The 10,577-nt window shown below is 47.6% G+C and overlaps 1 long non-coding RNA gene across 1 annotated transcript; it reads left to right on the forward strand.

Moving 5' to 3' along the window:
- Positions 1–352: 352 nt before the first annotated feature.
- Positions 353–5,653, forward strand: LOC133365431 (uncharacterized). The gene is made up of 3 exons (XR_009758247.1): positions 353–471; positions 2,501–2,823; positions 5,399–5,653. It is a non-coding gene; the product is annotated as an uncharacterized LOC133365431 (long non-coding RNA).
- Positions 5,654–10,577: the final 4,924 nt, after the last annotated feature.

Consider the following 10,577-nt stretch of genomic DNA (forward strand, 5'->3'; position numbering starts at 1 on the left):
AATCAGCCCTATTCACAGAGTACCTGTAATCCTATTACTGACCTTGCCTCATACTCTGACCTTCATCTGCAGTTTAAAAGTTAAAAAAAGGAATAGCGGATTTTTAATTAATTTAAGTAAGAGACAGTTTTAATTCAGTGCACTCCATGACCTCAGCATCTCTCTAGGTCTATCTAGGCACAACTTTGCAGCACTAAAATGTTGACTCAGCCACTACTCCCCCCCCTTGGCTTAAGTAAGACTGGGCGGGCACCTTGCTTGCGTTTGCCAACTGTCACTGTTGGGAGAGCAGGCAAAGACTCCACCTCCCACCGCATTAATCTCCTGGCTTGAGGCGAAGGCGTAGCCTCCATCACTGTCCTGTCTCCCCCCTCCGAGGGAGGAGGACTGCCTGCTGGCAATGTAGCTGCAGAGAGAAGGAAAGCGTCAGGCTGGGAAACAACTGGCTGGTCAGGTTGACTCTTCACAGAGGTAGCTGGAGCTGCTGGGGTTGAACTTGGGGCACTTTCTGAGTTCCACTCCCCACTCGGCCCTTCACTGGCTCAAAATGCATACATCATTTTACACTTGCTTACACTGAATTGCCTTTTCTATTTTACTTCCCATTCACCCAGTTTGGTGAAGAATCCTTTTGTGACTTTTCGCATTCCAATTTTGTTTTAAACGCCTTGACCAATTTGCTGTCACCAGCAAAGAAAGAAACTTCACTGCTTGCCTCCAAACTCCAGGTGGTTTATGAACAAGTTTAAAAGTACAGGTGCAAATGCTAATTCTTGGGGGAGGTGCTTTCTATATTCCTTCATTGGGAGAATGGTGCCTTCTACCAACTCCGGTTGGTGACCCAGCTACGCCCCTATCTGGACAGGGATAACCTGCCTTCAGTTGTCCATGCTCTGGTAACCTCCAAGTTAGATTACTGCAATGCGCTTTATGTGGGGCTGCCTTTGAAGACAGTTCGGAAACTGCAGCTTGTGCAAAATGCAGTGGCCAGATTGGCAACAGGGACCAGACAGTTGGAACATATAAAACCGATTCTGGCCCACTTGCATTGGCTGCCTGTATGTTTCCGAGCCCAATTCAAGGTGCTGGTTTTAAACCTATAAAGCCTTATTCGGCTTGGGACCACAATACCTGATGGAACGCCTCTCCCGACACAAACCCACCCATACACTACGCTCAACATCAAATGTCCTCCTCCGGGTGCCTACTCTGAGGGAAGCTGGGAGTCTGGCAACAAGGCAGAGGGCCTTCTCAGTGGTGGCCCCCAAATTATGGAATGATCTTTTTGACGAGGTGCTCCTGGCACCAAAAAGATACCAGTGTTGGCTCCAGGTTAAGACTGCTCTCTTCTCCCAGGCATTTTAACAGCATTTAAATAGCACGTTTTTAACTTGCCTATCGGTTTTTATGGGTTTTAATTTGGTATGGTTTTAAATTTGTATACTTATTTTTAATGTTTTTAACTGTAAACCACCCAGAGAGCTTCAGCTATGAGGCAGTATATAAATGCAATAAATAAATAAATAAACCCAGACTTTGTACAGATCATATAATGAAAAAGGCAAAGGAGTCAAAAAGTATTTATCAATACATTTTTTTCCTTTTAATGTTAATTGAATCTGGGTTATTTTTATTAACATTTTTTGAGGAGATATTTGAGGAGAAAGTGTGTGTGGTTTCTACCTCTTCTGGTTCTCTCTCTATCCTCCTCCCTTCTCAAGAAACAGTAAACACTTAAGTAGTGCAATAGTACAGTTGTTTAGCATTTCTTTTCAAGGTTACTTAAAGAGTCTTGCCTTGGTTCAGAAGGGGTCCCTGCTGTCACAGCTGCTTCTCTGCTGGGAGAAACTGTGTGTGGCCTCCACCTCCCCTTACAGCCAACCCTTTCCTCCAAGTTTTCCATTATTTGGAGCATTGGTTCAGAACGTTTCCATGCTGTCGCACTTGGCTATTTATTTATTGGTTTGTGGCCTCCACCACCCCTTACAGCCACCCCTATCCTCCAATTCTTCAGAAGATTTCTCATAATGTCATATTGTATACAAAGTTTGCTCAGTCATTTCTCAACTGACAGCATTGCCAAGGCTGTCATCTGAAATAGCGTTCCTCGGGAATGTCTTCATCCTCTTCAGAGCTGAGGACATTCACTCTGCTTCTGCTGCTGTCATAGGTATAGTCATGAGGATTCTGAGTAACGTTTGCTCCAATGCTGGCTCCAGATTGTTCTCCAAAAGAAGGTATAGGAGCATGGAAACATCCCTACATTTGTACAATTCTGTTGTCTGGTGTAGGATGAAGAGCTCTGTCTTCAACCAATCTTTCTCCAGCATTAAGTGCCTGCTGTGGAAATCTTTGGCTGTGTGTTGGAATCAAAGTCCCCTGTATCAGTGATGAACTTGAAAGATGACTGGTGAATACATGTTGTTCATTGGCATGTGCGATAATGATATCACAGGTTTCCGATGCCACGCAATGCAGGATCACCTTTGATTTGTTTCAGGGAAGGTGAGATTCCAAAGGTAATTCAGCAAACAAGCTTCAAATGGACTCTCTCACAATATCAATGGAATTCCCAGACTCTGACAGAGATGTCTTCACTGCTGCAGAATCCATGGCTGTTCTTTGGAATCTATTGTAGAGGACATTGGTGTGAGACCTTATTCTATGGAACAGAGATAGCAAGTAGAGGAAGAGACCACAGGGCAGAATGAAGGAGGCCGGAGTGCCTGGAAGCACGATAAGCAACCCCAGGATAGGGAGAAGGAGACCAGAAGAAGAGAAGAGAGCCCACAGTAGGGGTAAAGGAGGCCATTGGGCCTCAAGGTAAGAGAAGAGACACAAAGGTATGGGTGAAAGGAGGCAAGTGGGCCTGGAAGCAAGAGAAGAGACTTACCCAAAGGTGGGGATGAAGTAGGCCAGTAGGCCAGGAAGGAGATATGTGGGATTAATATATTGTCATTCCTACAGTGCTTTTTTTTGACATGGTACTTACCAGTGCAGAGTACCGTCACCTCTTTTGTTGCTGCCCAAGGAAACCTTTTATGCTGGCACGCATGGCATTTTTCTCAAGATATGACTCCTGGCACCTCATTTCTTTCTCCACTTTGACCCCACACTTGGGGAGGTCATTTGCTTCCATGCCATTCCTTTAACTGCACACTGGGATGGGGATCTCTTCTTTTATTTCCTGGCCCACTGCCTTCTTTCACCTAAACTCTGTTGTATGTGTGCGTGTGGTTTGATGCGCTGGCCGGGTGCCTCGTTAACTGTAACTCTGGGGATGGTATCTCCTCTTCCTTCGAGGCCTGCTGGCCCAACTGTAAGAGTCATGCCATCCCCTAAGAGAAGAGACCTCAGGGAGTCAGGAAAGGAGGCCAGTGGAGTTGAAATTAAGAGACAAGGGGAAGAGGAGAGCAGCCAGCATGCATTAAAAGAATAGACCTCTAAGGAGGATTGGGGTAAAGGAGGCCAGCGGGCCAGGAAGTAAGAGAAGAGACCTCCCCAAGGTTAGGGTAAAGAAGGCCAGTGGGTCAGGTAAGAGAAGAGACAGCCCCGAGGTTGGGGTAAAGAAGGCCAGTGGGTCAGAAGGTAAGAGAAGAGACAGCCCCGAGGTTCGGGTAAAGGAGGCCAATGGGCCAGGAAGCAAGAGAACAGCCTTCCCAAGGGTGGGGGTGAAGGAGGCCAGCGGGCCAGGAAGCAAGAGAAGAGCCTTCCCCGAGGGTGGGGGTAAAGGAGGCCAGCGGGCCAGGAAGCAAGAGATGAGCCTTCCCCAAGGGTGGGGGTAAAGGAGGCCAGCGGGCAAGGAAGTATGAGAAGAGAACCACCAGGGGATCAGATAGAAGGAGCCCAAGAATTAAGAGAAGAGACCTCCCCGAGGGTGAGGGTAAAGGAGGCCCGTTGGCCAGGAAGTAAGAGAAGGGATGACTCTTAGGGTTGGGCTGAACATGGCCAGCAGGCCTCGAAGGAAGAGGAGATACCAAATATAACACCACTCCCAGAGTTGCAGTGAAGGAGGCACCAGGCCAGGGCATAAAAACAACAACAACCACACTCACACATACAACAGAGTTAAGGTGAAGGGAGACAGTGGGCCAGGAAATAAAAGAAGAGATCCCCATCCCAGTGTGTGGTTTAAGAGAGCCAGCAGGCATGGAAGCAAATGACCTCCCCCTGGTCGATGGTCGGAAGGTTACTGGATCAGGAGAAGAAAATCCATCCATTCCCTGAAAAGAGAGATCCATACTCTTTCTGCAACAATCTCTTTTTCCTGAGCAGATTATCCTTTCAAGCCTGCCTGCTTTCCTCCTCCATGCCCAATGGTCCTGACTAATGGGCCAGGGAAGGATAGCACCTCACAGAAGAAACATCACTGGTGATGTAATAATTGCCACTGACATGAAATGACCACTCCGAAGCCCAGCCCTTCTATGTGTAGCTGATACTCCTGTGGCTCTTCCAACTGTTGCTTTTCAAAGTTTCTGTGGCAACTGCACAGGAGAACTCATAGTTCTGCTCTCTGAAGGTTCCGTGTTTTTATTGTGGTAACTGTACATTTCTCCCCTGGAAGTGTGCTACCTAGCAAGCAAGCCCAGATAGCACCAGATGTTTAGGTCCCCGGGTGACTGGGCATTGCCTCATCTGGTCAGATGGATAGTCTGTAGCTACGTCTATTGCCCCTCTCTCATGTTTACCATTCATTCATTCATTTATACCCTGCCCTACCTCCCAGTGGGAGCCCAGTCCCTATTACAGAGAATATTGTATTTCCAAAGACAATAAAGATGAATAAATTACAGAAAATCATAATGATGGGGGTGGTAGTGGTGATGATGGAATTACAGATCTATAGGGATATAAGGTTGAAACACACCCACCTCTTAAAAGTCTTCCAAAAACAAAAACTGGATCAATACAAATTCCAGAAAGCCTCCATTTGGAGTATAATTTGTGGGAGCTATTTTGCATCTCCACATTTATCTGAATTCCCCCTCCCTCCCGTGTGAGAAGTCCCCTCCTCAAATGTGTCAGAAGAAGATAATGTTTTGAGAGGTTTGTCCAAAGAGGTCAGGGGCCTACGAAAGAGAACCTAATGAGAGGTTTGAGGCCATCAGTAAGCCAAGAGAAGTGTCCCCTTTGAGAAGTTTGGGTAGGACAGTGGAGCAGGAAGAGACCTTTTTGAAAGATTACTCCAAAGAGGCCCCATCCATGTCTTCCAGAGTTGCAGCTTACTGCACAAACTGCACATCCATACCCCCTACCCCAGGAAAACGTTCTTAGTAGTCTGTCTATTTTGTTACAGTGCTACAGCACTAGTGTGAGCCTCTCAGGAGATATACCTATCTTGTGATATTAATTTTAATATTTTAATTTTAACTGTGTTCATATCTTCCTTCCATAGGGTGAGCAACTATGAAATATTTCCTCTTATTTACCCATTTTAATCCCACATATCTCCTGTGACTGCCTGATGGGGTAGGTCAGAAGCTGAAAGGTGAAGTTGCATAATAAAGGTGAAAGAGAAGGCTCCCTATTGGGTATCTCTGCAGACAGGGAACGAAGCCAAATGTACCATACTGACATGTCAAACTGGTTATTTATATATGGCATTGACCTGGTCTAGATTGCTGTTGGGAAAATACATCTTTTTATCACTGCTGGGGTGAAAACCTCCCACTGAACTCTGTTAGTTGCTTTCTCCGCATCCAGTGGAGTGGACAGGGCTTTTGTTCCATGGGCACCAGAAGGTGGAACGCCAAGCACAGGTGGTTAGCCCCCTGATAAAAGTTACTGCAAGGATTTTGTTGCAAGATTGGTTAGTAACTAGCTAAAGTCTGAGGGAACCTGCCTGGCTTTAAGATAATACTAATGGAGGATTGTGCTTACTATGAATGTGTCATGACCCCTGAATGTAGCAGTGAGCTGGACATGGAGTCAGAGGCTGCAGGGGTGCCAGATGGGGAGCTTGGTCATACTTAGGGCTCAGAGCTGACTGCTGAACATAGGAAAATCAGTACACCTAAGTCTGTTGGGCAGGAGCCCCCAGAGGAACTCCCCAGACCAACTACCATGACCTATAGGGCTAGAGCCCAGACCCTCATGGGCACCTCCCCTGAGCCTGAAGAACTAGATGCCTCCAACAGCTCATCACCAGTATGACATCTCAGGGAGCACACCAGGAGGGAGGCTATGGAATGGGGCAGGTGTGTCCATATTCAGGCCACAAGATAGGCCCTTGAAGACTTAGAAGGTCTCATTAGGTGGTAGAGCCTGGAGGAGGTAGTCTGGAGTCAGAGGCATGAAAGGCTGTAGTCTAATCCCAACCTTTGTTGGGAGGGCAGCTGTGAGAGAACTAGAAAAGGTCCTCAAATGCAAAGATGTATACTGAACACTAAAGTCAGGATCATTCAGACCATAATATTTCTGATCTCTATGGATGGGAAAGTTGGACAGTGAAAAAAGCAGACAAGATGAACTCATTTGAAATGTGGTGTTGGAGGAGAGCTTTGCGCATACCATGGAAAAGACAAATAATTGGGTGTTAGAACAAATTAAACCAGAAATATCACTAGAAGCTAAAATGATGAAACTGAGGTTATCATACTTTGGACACATCATGCGAAGACATGATTCACTAGAAAAGACAATAATGCTGGGAAAAACAGAAGGGGGTAGAAGAAGAGGAAGGCCAAACAAGAGATGGATTGATTCCATAAAGGAAGCCATAGACCTGAACTTACAAGATCTGAACAGGGTGGTTCACGACAGATTCTCTTGGAGGTCATTGATTCTTAGAGTCACCATAAGTCGTAGTCGATTTGGAGGCACATAACAGCAACAAGCGGGTGGCCCCAGAGATAAACTGTCCTTTTGCATATCCCCCTGTGTGCCACGTCTTCTTCAGGGGCTGGCGGCCTGTGTGTGTGATCCGGGTGCTGCAGGGCATGGGGTGGGTTGCTCGTGGCCACGTGGGTTTGTTTACATGCTTTGTTTGCACGTGGCTGTGCGATTGGAGTGTGTGGTGGAGGAGCATGCTGATTGGCCGTCCGGGCGGCCCTTGCTGCGGTCCCTTGGGGGCTCTCTCTCCACCCCTCTCCTGGTGATCTCTTGGCAGCCTCTCGCCTCACACAGCCGACAAGTCAAGGGGGCTTCACAACTCTCCCCTGTGCTCAACTGCGTCCTGCTCAGCCGGCAGCAGCAGCAGCAGCGCTCTCCCAGCCCAGGAGCTCCTAAACGGGGTTAGGGTCTGGCGTTCTTTACACCGGCTGAACTTCCGCCGGCTTCCTCACTGTAGGGTTGCTCTGCCCGAGACTTATAAAATGTTAAGACCATAAAGCAGAATATAAAATCAGGGGGGGGGGAAGAGTAATAGCTCAGAATACAAGCCATACAATTCTGTGGGGGTTTTTTTTGGGGGGAGGGGGTTGCTCAATGGGTTGTATGCTACTCAGAGTAGACCCACTGAAATTAATGGCCACAACCAACATTCATTTCAGTGGGTCTATTCTGAGTAGGACTTAGTCGGCTACAAACCCCCACCCCCACCTTGCAATGCCCATTTGTGCTTTAAGCAGATCTGTGCACGAACTAGGGGGCAAGTGGGGGAGAAGACGGCTTCTTTTCAAGGGAGGATTTTTTAAAATGTCCTTTCAGAATATTATCCTAGGTTGAGAAGAGCCGCCTAAACCTAAAATTTCGCTCTCACGGAGCTGAAGAGAGAAAATGGCTACTTAGGGAAGGCAGGCAAAGCCTTTGTTCCCTCACCTTCAAATTTGGGGGGGGCTTTCTACATCCCCCCTTAATGTGCCTCTCGGCCCAGAGCGTGGAACGGAGAAAAAAGGTGCAAACGAAAAGCAGAAATGCAAAAGCTGCAGGGACCCTGCAAGCCCTCGCAGGGGAGGTCAGGCTGAGGGAGGATTTGCCAGCCCTTTCGCTGGGCTTCCCGGGTGCCCCCATCATGCCTTCCCCGGCGAGGAGGGGCTGCTTGAGGTGACATGGAAGAAGTCAGAACATCAAAGGGTCTCGTCACACCCCAAAGCCTGACCCACTGATTCCTCTGGGAATGGTGGTCAAAGGACCTCTCGGTGCTTGCTGGAGATGCTAACCAATAATCCCCCCACTTGTTGTTGATACCAACTTTTGAGCAATTCCTGGGGCTGGAAATGGCCAAGGCGCCTTGCATTCCTCTGCAACAGCGCAGTGGTCAGCCCTCCATGGTAGCCACAGCCAGGCCCCTCCCCCTGTTCTGCTGCGGGGTTGAGAATGAGACCCTTGTTCATGCCTTCTCCCACAACAACAGTCATCCCCTGGAGTCTGTAAGCATGAAAGAGGAGGGTGTTCGCTTACTGAGAAGAGTCTTCTCATTAGCTGACTCCCCTCCTTTCACTCTGCTTGGCTCCAACCAGCAGGAAAGGTCAAGGAAGCATGTTAGAAGATACTTCTCAGTGGCTAAAATGTTCCCCTTTCATGCTGATTGGCTCACAGGATGCTGGAGACATAAGGACCCTGTTGGAACCCTGTTCCCAAAAAAGTAAAGGGTCTAAGACACACACCCCCAAGACCCTGGACAACTACACCCCTGTTCCTCTGCCCTCCTTCACTTGCTTGCTCTCGTCCCTCTCGAAACTGCCATTTTCCAACTGCCATTTTAGGGGGCTACTGGCTGACTTGAAAGGCCCTCCTCCAAGAGGTAGACCCTGTCAATCACAAGCAACTCCAATCCCAGGGATCTCTTGCTGGTGTCCAACCTGCCCCCCAACCCCAAAAAACATCCTCCCATAGGAAAGTGGATCTAAAAAGCATCCTGGGCTACACTGCAGGGTTGCTAGCCACAGGTCATTCTCTTTCAGCATCAGCTGCACTGCTCCCATCAGTAATGTGTGGCAATAAGAACACTGGACTGCATTGCAGGGTCGTTGTAAGCCATTATATCATCTCTCCCTACCCATCTGCAACAGGGGGCTATAAGGGCACTGGACTACATTGCAGGGTCATCGTAAGCTATTCTCTCTCAGCATCAGCCCCTCCCATCAACAATGTGAGGCTTTACAAACACTTGACTACATTGTAGGGTTGTTGTAAACCCCACTCCCTTTCAGCCTCACACCACTGTCCCAGGAGCAATGTGGGACTAATAAGGGCACTAGACCACATTGCAGGGGTATTGTAAGTCATTCTCAGCAAGATCCATACTTCTCCTCTGAGCAACATGTGGCTGTAAGGATACTGGCCATTCTCTACCTTATAGCCCACCCCCTTAGCCTCACACCATCACTTCCAACAGCAATGAAGGGCTACAAGAACACTGGGCTACATTGCAGGGTTGTTGTAACCCCCCTCTTTCTCAGCAGTTGAAGAGGGGGGCAGAAACCTGGCCACCAAGGACAGGAGGAGTGTGGAGGTCTCCGGGATCTTTTGCTGGAAACCCCAAAGAGTACAGAAAATGAGCGAGGTTCCACCTTCCACTGCAATGGGTTTAGCTATTTTTAATCAGACTTAGTGGCTGCAATTCCCCGGCTGCTTTTTGGTACTTGACTGAAGATGGAGCCCTTAACACAGCATGTAAAACCAGAAAGGGTTGGTTTGTTTATTAGTTGAGTTGCAACCAATGAAGGGTTGAGCTGGAGTCTTGAAGTTGAGCTGAAGGTCTTAATGAGAGTCATTGTGTACGCCCCACTCTCACCAAACGCAGACCTAAACGCTAAACATAGAACCCCCCCCCCATGTGCAATGTGGAACTAAGATCACTAGACTACACAGCAGGATTTATTTTATCTAACAAGGCTTATATACCAGTTAATAAAAGAATAAATGGTTTACTTAAAACTATTTAATATATCTGAAAAGATACCTAAAAGATTGTCTCACTCTTTATATCTCCAAATGATCATGTTTTCCGATGGTTTGTTTTATCGCTTCTGCCCTGGCTCTTGTGGGAGGAAGGGCTGCCCCGCTTGTGAGCTTCCGGCTGGGTCATCTGCTTGGCCGCTGTGAAAACAGGGTGGGTCCCCTTTGGCCTGACCCAGCAACAGCCTGGCTCTTTTGAGGTGGGATATATATTTAATAAAGAAAGAAAGAAATATAATCAAAATATTGATTTAAAAACAGAGATTAAAAGAGATATTAAAGATAACAGACATAACTAATTTGTTTTGTTATTTTCAAATTGATTTTTAAAGTGTTGTAACCTTTTATTATTAATATTAATAATAATAATAACACCATCTTATCAGGAGGTCCATTCTGCACAACATAGGAAGTGGACCTTTAGTGTGGTGGCACCTACCCTGTGGAATTCCCTCCCCTTAAATATTAGACAGGCGTTGTGATGACTGATGTGGGTCCTCCCCCCGCCCTTCACCTTCCCAGGAGCCAATTCCCCACCCTGGGCAATTGATCCTGGCAAATATCCTTCCCTGTCAAGGCTGTGCACTCACAACAGCCCTGCAGTGTAGGTAGCTGCCACCCCCCACCCCCATTATCTGGTTAATCACCCTGAGCCAAGGGGAAGCTCGGAGCCCCGTAACTTGCCTGGGATCCCAAGAGACAAGCAGACACTCCCTGCTCTGGGGCCCTAAACA

The sequence above is a fragment of the Rhineura floridana genome, chromosome 1 (genome assembly GCF_030035675.1).
Source record: "Rhineura floridana isolate rRhiFlo1 chromosome 1, rRhiFlo1.hap2, whole genome shotgun sequence".
In the NCBI taxonomy this organism is placed as follows: Eukaryota; Metazoa; Chordata; class Lepidosauria; order Squamata; family Rhineuridae; genus Rhineura; species Rhineura floridana.